At 40.5% G+C, this 13,700-nt stretch overlaps 1 protein-coding gene across 10 annotated transcripts in view; it reads left to right on the top strand.

Moving 5' to 3' along the window:
- PDE4D (phosphodiesterase 4D) overlaps positions 1-13,700 on the top strand; it is a 1,449,034-nt gene that overhangs the window by 34,852 nt on the left and 1,400,482 nt on the right. Inside the window, exon 1 of one of the 10 annotated variants that reach the window (XM_067730738.1) lies at positions 11,710-11,770. The exons of the other annotated variants lie outside the window; for them this stretch is intronic. The gene's annotated coding sequence lies outside the window, so the exon portion shown is untranslated. Of the gene's footprint in view, positions 1-11,709; positions 11,771-13,700 lie in introns of those variants that run through there. 10 annotated transcript variants of the gene reach the window in all.

Here is a 13,700-nt window from a genome sequence, read left to right as displayed (position 1 = left end):
TTTAAGAACTTCTAATGTAAATAATGGCAGACAGTAGGACAGACTGACAGGAAGCACTGTAGGAAAAAAGTACGTGCATATGTGTGTGTGTGTGTGTGTGTGTGTGTGTGTGTTGTGTAACAGCTATGAGTGGAAATCAGGCTACTGGAATTTGCCAAGAGGCAGCAAGGGAGACACAGTAACCAGGTGCCAAGGATGTGGCCTCAGGCCTTACCAGAAACTCTCTCCTCTGGGGTGTGAGCTTCTGGAAAACACTGACTGGTCCGGATTAAATTCTGTGTTTCCAGGCCTAATGTAGGGTTGGCTCCAGAAAAGGCCATCACAACATTTTCTTTAAGGTTCTGTTTACTGTTTATCTTTGATTTTCTACCTCAGTCAGGAAGCCTAGTATCCAATTTTCTTTGGTGTGTTTGCAGATTTCCGACAGTTCTCTGGTTTCTTAGGTTTTCCTGTTATTTCATTTTCTATTTATTAGGTTGCCAATCTACAGACTTAACAGATTGAACAACCTTTGCAGATAAACAACAGAAGCTGGAACTACATCCGGTGCTGTCTATTATATACCCAAAGTTTGTTGTACATGACAAGGATGAAGTTTTATTTACTTCTTGAGTGTACCAAGCATAAACACTCGCTCTGAGGGGAAAATGGAACCTTACGGGAAGAAAAGTGCTGGATGCCAGTGGATAGCAGTTGTTTTGGAACTCTGGGCTTGGTGTTAGTGAGGGATCATTACAGGGGAGGCTGTTACCTGTAGTTTGGTGTAGCTGGGATGAGTTTATATCCCAATTTGCAGGACAGTCTTGGCTTCACCTATTGAGCTGGTATCCCGTTCGGTTAGGGTCCCTTTTATACTCAACAGTGCCCTGGTTCAGATAATAAGTTGTGTGGTCACTGTGAGGATAGGAGAGAGAAAGACATTTCCTGGGATCACTGAATAGCACACATTTCAATCTGTGATTTATCTCATTCCAGGCCCACCCCTAACATTTGCAGGTGCAGGACAAGAGACCCTTCTGTCCCACAGCCTTGTCCTTTCTCTTCCTTCCCTGGCTCCACTGTGCAACTGTAGGAGTATGTGTGGACCAACCAATCTGCTCATTCAAGCTTTATCCACACCCATAGCCGGACAGCTGCCCATGATCACCCCTCAGGCCTAGGGGTACACACACTGGCTGTAAAGTGGTCTGCCCTTGGGAGAGTCAAGACCCACATGGACCTTGGAGGCTGGCTTTGGACCATGTGAGACAGGGAATTCCAGGGACATGGGAACTTGGGGAATGGTCTAGAAGGGAGATTGTTGCTATAGGGAGGTATATCCTCCAACCCTGCAGACTCCTAGTCCCATGGGAAGGGGTGGCTAGAAGAGGAAGGAAGGGAGCCTCAAATTAGGGTTACCCGGCGCTAGGATGGTCCTGTACTTTTCACTCCTCCTTTTCAGAGATCCTGCTTCTAGCACATCCTTGAGCATCCCGGGAAAGCAGGCTCACTATGCCATGTGGGATAAACACACTTCAGACATGAATTCTGCTTGGTCAAGTGACTGAGGTGCAGAGGTGTTGTTTGTCTGGCCAGATAGAAACCCCTTATCCTACTTTGGGGCTGGCGTGTCCTCAAATGCCCTATATTTAGGGTACCAACTCCATTTTTCAGATTGAAACAAAAACTTAAATTATCCGGCTTAATGTTTTCAGAGTCAACCAAAGAGAAGGCATGGTATATTTCATCAATGGAAATGTGGTGAGTGTTTTCTTTGCCTGCTGATATGTTCTACTGGGTGTGTGGGTGTGAAGATAGGAAAAGTCTTTTGCCCAGCCATTCCCACTGTGGTTTTGTTTATCTGAGGATCAGTCAAATGGAAAGACTTTCCTTTCTTGTGATTGCAGTCAAATCTTTTACAATTCTCAGATACTTCTGAGTCTGTTTGTGGAACTTCTTGAGTAGTTTTAAAGTCAATAAACACTCTCTCTTTTTTCTCCTTATCTCATTAGGATTGAACTAGGTCACAGGGCAACGTGGTGTTTTCCTGGAGTAGGAGTGCTCGGCTTTTTTGTGGATCCTTGTGTGCCCTTAGATAGGCTCGCTGTATATAGCACAGAGATTGAGCCTTGCACAGCCCTGGAGGTGGATTTCACAAAGAGTATGAATGGGACTGTGTAAAGTGGCCCTGCCTGTGAAGGTTTTCGTCAGGAATTCCTCCTAACTGTGTACTCCCCAGCAGGCCTGTTGTTTTCCTCTTTCTCATTCATCATAAGTATATGGAGAAGATGGGTGTTGGGAGAGAGGAGTCGAAAAACATGCTATTTTCTATACTTTTCTCCATTGTTTGAGGGTACTCATTCTCCTTTTAATGTTAATGTAGATCAGGGAAAATAGAAGCCACTAAGGATGTACAGAACTAATTTGTATATAATCAATGATTTTGGCCAACAATTGTCCCAAAAATATGTTTTCAAACTCTTGTTCTATCCTGTCAGTTAGCTTCCCTGGGGTCTGAACAACGATGACTTTTCCATTTTAATAGATGGTTCAGTATGTGATTTTCCTGGAATTAATAGCATAAAGTGACGCTTCAAATAGCTATGTGTTATTGCCCATTTGTAATCAATGAAAGTTACACTAAGTCACACTGCTTTGGGTAATTAATTGTCTAATTGTCTGTCTTTATTTGGTCATAACTGGAGACTCAACTGAGCAGGAATTACTATCCAGGTATTTTCTTGCTACATTTTTGGTTTTCAGTGGTGGTAGACTGAGGAGGGGTGCGTTTGAATGGCAGAATAATTATCAGATGGGTCCTGGTGTGCAGGGTATGTGCTTACTCATTATCTTTGTGCGCTGCTCGTTACCACTTCTCTCCTTTGATTATTGGGAGCTTCCATTCTTAATTTAATTTATCCCTACCAACTCCAGTCTCCCCTGACAGCCTGAACACCAGGCTTGATAAAGTCCAGGTGTATTTTAATTCTTCTTTATCAAACCCAAGAGAGAACTTCTTAGAGACTGTGCTGATCTATGTGTCTTGAAAAAACACCAACTGTGGGAATTTTGATGTATAATGAAGCCCAGGGAGGGATGGACTCCATTCCAAAATGTTGCCAATAGATATAATTTTTTTTTTTTTTTTTTTTTTTTTTTTTGCGGTGCGCGGGCCTCTCACTGTTGTGGCCTCTTCCGTTGCGGAGCACAGGCTCCGGCTGCGCAGGCTCAGCGGCCATGGCTCACGGGCTCAGCCGCTCCGCGGGATGTGGGATCCTCCCGAACCGGGACGTGAACCCGTGTGCTCTGCATCGGCAGGCGGACTCTCAACCACTGCGCCACCAGGGAAGCCCCAGCAGATATAATTTAAGCAAGCAAACATGACGTACATTCTTATCAATCTTCCAAAAGGGAAAATACTAGAAAAGAGGTAATTTGAAAATAGAAACTTTCCAGTAGCGACGGGATGGCTCATAGCTATTGTGGTTCTCACAAGTGCTCAGTGGATAGTCAGATGCTTATTAGGTGTTCAACAAAGCATTTGTTAACTGAATAAATAGATGGATCTGATCTTGTTCTGAGAAATTCTGAAACAGAGAATACCTGGCATGAATGTTCACATCAGCCACACATACTGAGCCCCACTGGGCTGTGTGCTCTCCCATACAAGCTAGCTGATTTGGTCTTGGCTGAAACAAATCCCTATTTTATAGATGACATTGAGGCTCAAAGAAGAGTTCAACAGCTTCCTCGAGGCAGCTGAGTATTAGAGCTGGAATTGGAATGTGAGTTTTCTGACACTAAGCCGAGGGTTCTGGGATTTGAGGGATTACCTGCCTTTTTGAAATCATGGGCCAGAACAATGGCAAAGCTGCCATTTTCCAAGCAGCTGGAAAAAACTGAGGTGGACTCAGTATTCACCCTTGTGTAGAGGAGAATAAAGCTAACTCTTGAGAACCTTCATACATTAAAAGACTTAAAAAATAGAGGCACATGGAATGTGTATGGACACCTCTAAACATCTTCCAAAAGGCCCAAATTTGGGGAATTAGAAGAATGTGAGAGCAGAAGGGGGGGAGATGTGTCTAAGTTCTTCCAAGCTATTTCTTTTGCTACTCAAGCCAAGTGTTCTCTCTCTTAATCAGAATTTCAGGGAAAGCTCACAGCAGATCAGATGTTTGGAAGAGTATTAGAAATCAGGAGGGAAAAGGCCTTATAACTCATCCATTCGCATCCTTGTGTTACTTTGTAATGTTATTAAAGAGTTTTCATTATACATAGATTCTGTCTTTTCAATTGCCCTGCAAAACTATTAGGACAAGTTTCTTTTCTCTCATCTCTTCCTTGTACTCTAGGTACATAGAGAGGCCTCTCAGCGCAGCAGGCAGTTGCCTGCATGATATGTTCAAAGTGCTCCAAGAAGCGTGTCCCCACTGGCCTGATCTCATTTCTGCAATACATACCTTCTACTGGAGTCATTTTACTTATTAAGGAATGACGTGTTTTCAAGGCCCTGTTTACAGTGTTAATTAACTTGCACAGATGACCTATTCAACTGATAACACTCACTAGCCCATTGGTACGTGGTAGGTAGTTTATTCTATTAGTTGGGTGACCACCACCAATGGATAAAGCCCCGAAAAGATGAGAAAAATAATTGTCTGGTGGTAGAAAGGAGGAAGTAGAGGCACAGGACATATTCTTGGGCAAGTGGATCTTTTTGTGTTCCTGTGGAGAACAACTCAGGTATGGTAGGGTGAGGTGCTAAAAGAAGGGAGAAGGAAAGGGAAGATTCATCATTCAGTTTGGCTCACAGGCTTGACCTGTGATGTTTTGTAGACTGAGCGTAAGGAAGTAGGACTTGAGACGAAAGCTTTTCTCTCTACCTGGTCACTGCCTAACAGCTCACAAAGCTTCTCTTCGTGCTGGCTTATTTTTTTGTTGTGTCTGGACTTTTCTCGCTGAAGAAATGCATCCTCTTATGCTTACTGTGGACTCACTCCATGGTATTAAAACCAAAATCATTTGACCAACTGAGCTAAAGTAATGTTAGCACTTAGGATGGTTATTTTCACTAAACAGTATAACCAATGCTATCTAGTCCGGCTTTTGGGATATGAGATACAACTAATTAGATTTTCTGGCTAACCCAGATTAAGGCAGAAATGTCACATCAACAGTAACACCCTTTGGCCTCGGACAAGAAAGATTCTTGGCCTCGGTCCATGTTCCACAAAGAGAGGGTTCTGCAGGGACGTGGTTCGTGCAAGGCACCCTCACCCCCACTGCTAAACCACTCGGGACTCCACAATCCCCTGCTTAAGTGACCCCCATATTACTTCCAGAGCCTGTGGAGGCCTGTCTTGGGGTCAGATCTCCCAGGTGTGAACTGCACTACTTGAGCACGAGTGCTGCTAGGACCAAAGAGTGTGGAGCTGTGTGTGCATCTTGGATGGGCGGCTGGAGTGTTCCCATGAGTGTGTGCAGGGCTCCTTGTGTTGCGGAACAGAGCTGAAGTGGGGAAAGAGAAGGGGAGTGGGGCTACTGGCTGGGGGCCCTTCACTCCACAAATTTTATGGATGAGGTTGTGTTTTAAAGTCTCTAGTGGGAAACCATTGAAAACAGTCAGCTCATTCTGACTATGAAGCTCACTACTTTGAGTAACTAGGGTTTCATTGACCACTGGGTCCTTGAGTGGCTTCCTGATCTCTGGTCTGCATGTGGAGTAACAGTGGTTATTGTTCTGTGGATACGTAGGAACCAGGGATAACTGTTCTCCATGGACACTCCTAGGAAGTTGCTACTGCTGGTGATCACTATTACTTCATGAACACCGAAATATCTTATATTCTTGTAAATTTGTTTTTCCTGAATACTGGACAGTAAAGGTGTGTGTATGTGTTCTAGTAACTTCAGGATTCTGGTTATTGAGTTCTGGTTACTTTTTATTACTGAAGTTTTGTACTTGCAGCTTGTTCAGAGTCTTAAGCAATTTAGCATGGGCATATTTTATCCTTTTGTCCTCTCTCCACTATAATGTATGGCTTTCGAGCTCAGGAAGATTATTTATATGTCACTTTAAAATATTACCTTTCTTTCTCTCTTTCCTTCCCCTTTCTCTTCCTCTGAGGTATATTTATGCCTACCATCTCCCAGGCCCTGTGCTAGAATTTCTCTCATGCTAATTTTTAAATAATAACATATGATTGTTTAAAATGTCATTATCTAGTGTGTAGTAAACACATAATAGAAGATAACTTTGTTCCTTCACAAATATTTAAAGTTATCATTTCAATATCCAAATATTTTGCTTTTTTTTTTCTGGAGAGAAACAGATAACTGGAGGTATTTGTTACCACGCAAAAAATACATGTGAAGATTTTCAGATGTTATGCTCTGTAATTAGAGTTGTGTACTGTTACTTGGGTCTGTTCTTGAGTTCTCTTAACTGTGTGTACCTTTGTAGTGTCTCCTCTTTTTCTCTAAACACTTTGCCCTGCTCCCCAGTCTTACCACCCCCCTTACCATGTCTCTGGAGTTTTCCTCTCTCCTCATTATTCTCTCTTTCTCCTCCTCTTTCTCTTCCTCTCCCCTCTCCTCTCCTGCTCTTCCCGCACATCCCCGTCTGCCTGCTTCTCTCTTGTTTACACTCCCTCCTCAGGTACGTGCCCTTTGTTCTTGCCGGGGTTTATATCCACTGGGAGAAGAGCCAACCATATTTTGAATGTAACAAATGGGATCCAAGTGTGAGGTCCCAAGTCCAAGAGCTAGAAAGTCCTCCAGTGTCAAGGTTGTCAGAACTTTTGAGATTGATCATCTATTAAGGTCCTCTTTATTTTGTGCCAGAGAAGACAGGCCCAGTGAATTATATAACTGGCCCAAGGCTACACAATGACCAGGCTCCAAAGCTCCTATTTCCCAGTTCAGTCCTTTTCTAAAAAATAGTTTCCAAATACATTCAACTAAAAACAAATACGCCACCGTAAATTATAGACTTTTGTATGTTTCCTCCTATGGTGGCAAGGAAGGAAAATAAAGGGGGAGGGGGCATGAACACAAAAGAACACATGAGATGCCCTGATAAGTCATTTCCTCAGAAGATCTCGAAAGATAACTTAGAAATTGCCAGTAAGAACTACAGACAAACAAGTTCAGACAAGTTACTGCAGGGAGTAATGTACTTAAGTTAGGGGGGCAGGAGAGGTGTATTTGTCAGCATATGCAGAGAAGGAGGAGCTCTAGACCTTCTAATTGGAAAAATATTTTGGGAAAAAAGGAGTTGATGCTGTTCCTTGATTTTTCTTGTTTTGTGACAAGGCGTACAACAAACCTGTTTGAATGCATCAGCATAAATCAGTAAAATGTAGTTTACCTGGCTTAATATAAATTTAAAACTCTATAGGCTAGACCAGCTGTAATCATATTCCCAAAGATCTCCATTTTATCATTATTTACAGCTAACAAGACATTTGTGATCTTCTTTTGGTTGTCTCTGGTGGGACGTTGTTGGCAATAGTTTCCTGACGTGAAATTCTCATGTGCATGGAAATCTAGTTAGGAAAATGAGTAAGTAAATAACTTTTCCTAAGAGTATAATCTCTCCTTTGTGACATAAACTAGATATCCATTCACATCTATGGAATAATTCCCAGTTTTGCAATTAAATAATTTGATATGCACAAGCAAACATGCCAGTTTCTTTCTAGACTAGGAGAATTCAGTCAACTTTCTACTTGAACAAACTATGCTTTTAAATAGATGCATTGTTTTCTCAAAATTGGATTATAAAGAGCTGATCTGAGCTGCAGTCAGATGGATAATTAAACAGCAAAGGTAAGAGGCTTCTGACTGTGCATTTTTACAGTGTTCATTGAAAAAAATAAAATGTGATTTTTAATCCTAAGGGTAATTTGAACACTGTACCTGTATAACGATGTGACGTTCGCTCGCTTCACATTTTAATCTCAAAGTTCCTGGTGCATTTGAAACTAGCTTTCTCACAGAGACTAGGCAAAGTTGGATTGGAGAAATCTGATCTCATTTTATGTTTTTCTGGTGTGTGTGTAGTTGAATGAAAAAATGAAGATGCTACTTTGAAACTGTTTTTTAATTTTGTTTTTTCCTCCCTCAGCTAAGATGCTTTGTTTTCTCAGATCTGTTTAATAACCTGGAATATTTTCTGGAGTGACTTTTTTTAAAAAAATTAATTAATTTATTTATGGCTGCATTGGGTCTTAGTTGCTGCACGCGGGATTTCTCTAGTTGCGGTGAGCAGGGGCTACTCTTCTTTGCGGTGCGCGAGCTTTTCATTGCGGTGGCTTCTCTTGTTGCGGAGCATGGGCTCTAGGCTAGCGGGCTTCAGTAGTTGTGGCTCGCGGGCTCTACAGCTCAGGCTCAGTAGTTGTGGTGCATGGGCTTAGTTGCTGCGCGGCATGTGGGATCTTCCCGGACCGGGGCTCGAACCCGTGTCCCCTGCATTGGCAGACGGATTCTTAACCACTGCGCCACCAGGGAAGTCCCTGGAGTGATTTTTTAAATGCTGGGAAATGTTCTCACTTTCTCAACGTAGCTGTGGCCTCTGCAATGTCATAGATGTTGGATTTTTTAAAGAACCTTATTGATGGCAGTGTGTACATTTTACTTCATGTTCTAGTAATTTGGCATGCAAATATGTCTTCCATACTAAATTTTAAGCTCTTCAAGGTCAGGGTCTGTATCTTCTTCTTTACCCAGGGCCTTTCATTTGGTTGGTGAAATGTTTATGGACTCAGTGAATGAAGACAAGGCATACATTGCTCTCTAAGAGTGTACAGATGTGTGGCTGACTGTTGGCTGGAAAGCTGGCTGGCCCGTTTACACCTAGGGGAGGATTAGGATTCAGAGACAGCATGTTCATAACGTCCTATAGATTATGTTGTTTCTTTGAACAAGAATGAAGTGAAAACGTGGATCTCTGTTCTAGCCTTGTTTTTTCAGTGTGATTGAAAATGTAATTCAGTGTGATTAATGATGTTGAAAATGAGCAGGAAATATGATGGCGCTTAGATTAGTTGAAGAAAATTCCAGATTTTGCCCTTGGGTCTTTGGACAAGTGACCTTTCAATTTTTTCTCAGATATTTAAATTCCAAAGGCTGAGTATTCTCCATTAGAGAACATCCTGAGGATTTCTTCTTACTATTTCTCATTTAACTGTTTATTAATTTTTCCAAGAGAAGAAATGAGAAATATGATTTTTTTTTTCCTGTTATTTAAACCTTCCCATGAAACCATTTAGACTCTTTTTGTGCTAATGAGAAAAACTATGTGGACACTTTTCCTGGGCCTTTGAGAGTGGTAAGAAGAGTTCTTTATTATTGTCATTATGTATTTAACAATACTAATTCCAATTTCATTTCACTTTTATGTAGCATTAATTTTGCAACAAGCCTAGCAGGACATCACCCATACATCCTGGTCAGTAAAGATGCTGTTATCAGTCATGCTACTGAACATGACTGAGCTGAGAGTGGGGTCAGTTCAGCTTCCCTCTCTTGGCTTGGTAGAGAGTCCAGCCGTAGGTGCTGTGGAATTAGGGATGAAAGGAAACTCTTCTTTTGGTTTTTCCAAATCTCTTAACACCATTTAAACTCCTGGAAGTTTTCCACATTGAGAGGAATAGTGTGGCTCTGACATCCTTAACACCAACATACTATGGGTCAAATTCAGCCTTTAATCCTTCTGTGGGTAGGGAAATAAAGGCATGTCTTATGACTTCCCTAAGGCCCATAGTTATTGGGAGAGCTGGGAAGACTATGTTTAGAACTTAGGTTTCTCCTACTATGCATATATTACATTGTGAACTCCCTTGGAGCAAACTTGGGTTATCCTAGAGGTAGCAAAGAGACCCAAGAGAGACAGGGGCAAAAAGAGATGGTTAAAGGCAGTAGCAGAAATATGTGCCTCCTGTAATTTTCATCTTACATGAACATCTAAAGGTCTTAGCAAGAACCACAGGGTGCTTGGAAAGCCTGCTGATCTGGGCTGTGGAGTGTCAGTTCATTCATTTACTCCACAAATATGTGTTAAGTGCTTACTGAATGCAGAGCACTATTTTCAATACTTTTACAATTTTAAGTCCTATTTTTAACCTCATCCTATATGTCGGGCAACTTATTTTTATGATTTCTACTTTCACTTTTTCATTTATAGGTAGGAGATAGTAATAGTAATGGTCTGGTACCTTCACAAGAAACTTAGGGTTGATTACTGGACGAGCATCTTATTCAAATAAATCCATATAAAGACATAAGGACAGCATTTACATATTTGTGGTCAAATCAATGGCCAGTCTTACTTTCTCCACGTAAAACTAGGTTTCACCATTTATATGGCCAATTACCTTTATCCAGCTCAATTTGCCCAGGTCAGTGAACCTCGTAATTTTGTATTGTGGAAGATACAGAAAGCATACTGACACCCTTAACTTACATTTGGTAAAACTGAGTTTGTGAATTTTCCCCAAATTTATTCTGCTATAAAGTAAATTATATTGTAGATACAGATTTTTCAGTCTCTAACCTTGTGTTCTCATCTAATTGCTCTACAAAGAAATGATGCATATTAAAGTTACGTTTTAAAATAACTCACTCAGTCTCCCTGTCCCTCTCTCCCCAAGTAAGATAAATAACCCTCATTCTTCATTTTGTTGTGATTTCAATTTGTCCAAAATAGGCTGGGGATAGGTTAATTAAAAACATATATTGTAATTAACTTGGGGTTAGAACTTTTAACCGTTTGGGGCAAAACCACTTTTCAAATGATTAGCAAATGATAAAATACACTCACTACTAACATTATCATATGAACATGAATCACAACTTTAGAATCCTTTTCATATTTATGAGGCTATTTATTTCAGGTTAAATCTCCACTGATCGTATCCTAATAGCTGCTTTTAAAAATAAGTCTCTGAGCCAGCTTGTTTATGCTTCATTTGTCTCTTTCTCATGAAAGGCGACTTAATAAAACAATGGTTATGTGAACTTCTGATGGTTTGATTCCAGTTAAACAGGAGTTTGCTTCAGTTTCTTTTGTTATGATCAGGGAGAAAAATGACTTCTTGCTTTACAGTTGCGTTTGTGAGGGACTTGCTTCTTTCAGAACACCTCCTGAAGCCTCCGCACTTGCCATCTCATAATCTCAAAGGGTCTTTGCACTCACCTCTCTGCTTTTTTGGAAACTGGGACAGTTTACAAAATCTCCAAAGATTTTTTTCCCAGGTGATCTTTAAAAATGGGCTTCAGGGAGATTTCAACAATCAAGTCAATGATGTCTGTGTTAAAAAATCTTTAAAATCATGTTTTCATGATCCAGTGTATGGGATGGGGTGGGGAGGGCAAATAATAACCAGAAAAACCTAAGTAGGATTAAAAAATGTTTTCTTCCAACTTATACGCTAATACATATTCAGGAAATTTTATATAGGCTTTTTGGAAATTCTAGAAGCTTTTTCATTTCAGTCTTAATATATTTGGCTTATAAATAAATATCAGATACCTTCTGGAGGCATTAGAAACTGAACATTATGCAAAGTCTACCTTCTGTGGCGTCAGGAGCTTGAACTGTTTTCATTTAAATATCTGCTGCGAAAGCACTGAGATTAGATGGGACGTTAGCTCCCCCTTTTCTCCCCTGCTATCAAATGTCAGAGATTTGTATTGTTGGTAGGAACTGAGATTTCATTTCCCTTGGCCACATGCTGATGCTGCCTGTACTGCAGCATCTCTCCCCTTCCAGATTTGTATGCCCAAGGTAAGTTAGAAAAGAAATTTCAGGAGTGAAGAATGGGTTTGTTGATGAAGTGTGGGGGAAACCAAATGAGGATCTTCAGAATGAAAGAGTACATCTTTCTGCCTGAATGTGTGAGAAATGGTAAACCCTTTACAACCTAAACCTCCCACTGGTGAGATTATCAAGTATGTCGTGTTTATGGTCAAAATGTGACCGAGGGTTTTTTGAAGCAAAATATTTTATGTTATGTGTGGGGCAGGCATCTGTGTGCCTGCCTTAAATTTATGAGCTAATAACATTCTGTTCAAAGCAATACTGTCAGGTCTTATAACACCACGGGTTTGTTCTGAGTTATTCTGGTAAATGGATGGTTTCGCTTTTAAATAATCACTCCTGGAATTTCCAAATATAAAGGAAGCTCACATAAAATTTAATTTATGAGGAGGATGCCTTTTTCATCAATTAAAACTGTCAAAATGGACTAATAATTTCATTTTCTTTTAGCAAAATGTAATTTATTATTTTCTACTATGTGGAATGACTGTAAATGTCAACAAAATAGGTTCCAGCAACTTTTAGGAGTGAGATTCCAAACAAATGATAGTAAGCAAAATCTTGAGATAAATCAAACAAGATAATTGAGCTAGAATATACTATAAATAAAACAAAATAAAATAAATTTTAAAAATTATGAAGAACTAAAGAACTATTGATAGTAAAATAGATATTCTCTGAGATTACCACTCTCAGTTAGTAATAGGAATTCTGCTGAAACAGATTAGGACTGGTGAGAGTAACTTCTCGCTGCTGATTAAGGAACTGGACCCTGTAGCTTGGTGTCCTCACTGTGTACACAGCTCTCCCCTGCTAATATACCCTGGTCTTAAATAAAACAGAATGGCAGATATTTAGAGTAAGTTTTATGTGTCTTTTCCTTCCCCACCATTGGTAAATAGCATATTTCCTCTGCCAACCTCTGACCTTTGGGGTAACTTCCTTTGTTAAACATCCACTCATTTATGTGGGCAGTAGTTTTCTTTCTTTCTATTTTTCCCCAATTTCAAAAGCTATTCCATTTTTTCTGCCTCACATTCAACTGCTTTCAGTACCGAGTAAGGTCTTCTGATGAACCTCTTGTCTATAGTTTTGAAAGGAGGGAATCAGAAGCAAAGGAATTAGGAGTCACAAAGATAAGTTTGCAAATGTGAACTAAATAGAAACATGTTTTCTCCATTGCAAATTAGGCTTAAATATTTACTTCCATGCTAGAGTATCTCAAAATGAAGTACAGATTTGTTGAGATGCTCTTCTAAAGTGTGTATGATATGGTTTTAATGCATGGTAAACTGATTTATATGAAAGCTGTAAATTTTCAGGGGCCCCATGTGGACCTTTTGAAATGAAAACATTATATTGGAAATGGATGAAAACATGGTACTTGCCATGAGCCATACAAACCAGGATACTTAGAAATCAGCATGTCTTAGTGAGCCGGAGGCCACAGGACGGTATCTAAGCACTCTTGTGCTAAGTTATACCAGGACTATCACCACGTAGCTGTCAGCCCATCAATCCGGAGCAATGCTTTCCAACTCATGTCAATCAGTACCACTACTAGAGAAATTATTGATGCCTCCAGGGGATGCAGCAGCAACCCCAAATCTCTTTTTCTGTCCCTTCATAGTTTCCGTGTCCAACTGCATGTAGTTTTCCTCTCTGTGTTCTTCCTTTTGAAATTTATGGGCCAAAATTTGGCAGGGAAAGGGGCAGGATTAGGATGAAGCGACCAGTATGAGGAGGTATAACAAGGTCAATCATGCTACATCAGCGGTATTGCAGCAGACCAGTGAAGGGATTCTAGAAACCTGGCTCGCTCTCTGAATTACATTACTGACATGTTAACTGTGAGTCAGGCTGCCATTTGCTTAGTGTTGTGTATTGTTTCTATTAC

The sequence above is a fragment of the Pseudorca crassidens genome, chromosome 3, assembly GCF_039906515.1.
Source record: "Pseudorca crassidens isolate mPseCra1 chromosome 3, mPseCra1.hap1, whole genome shotgun sequence".
Classification (NCBI taxonomy): domain Eukaryota; kingdom Metazoa; phylum Chordata; class Mammalia; order Artiodactyla; family Delphinidae; genus Pseudorca; species Pseudorca crassidens.
Note: the sequence above shows the minus strand (reverse complement) of the source record. Positions and strands in the feature narration are given on the sequence as shown.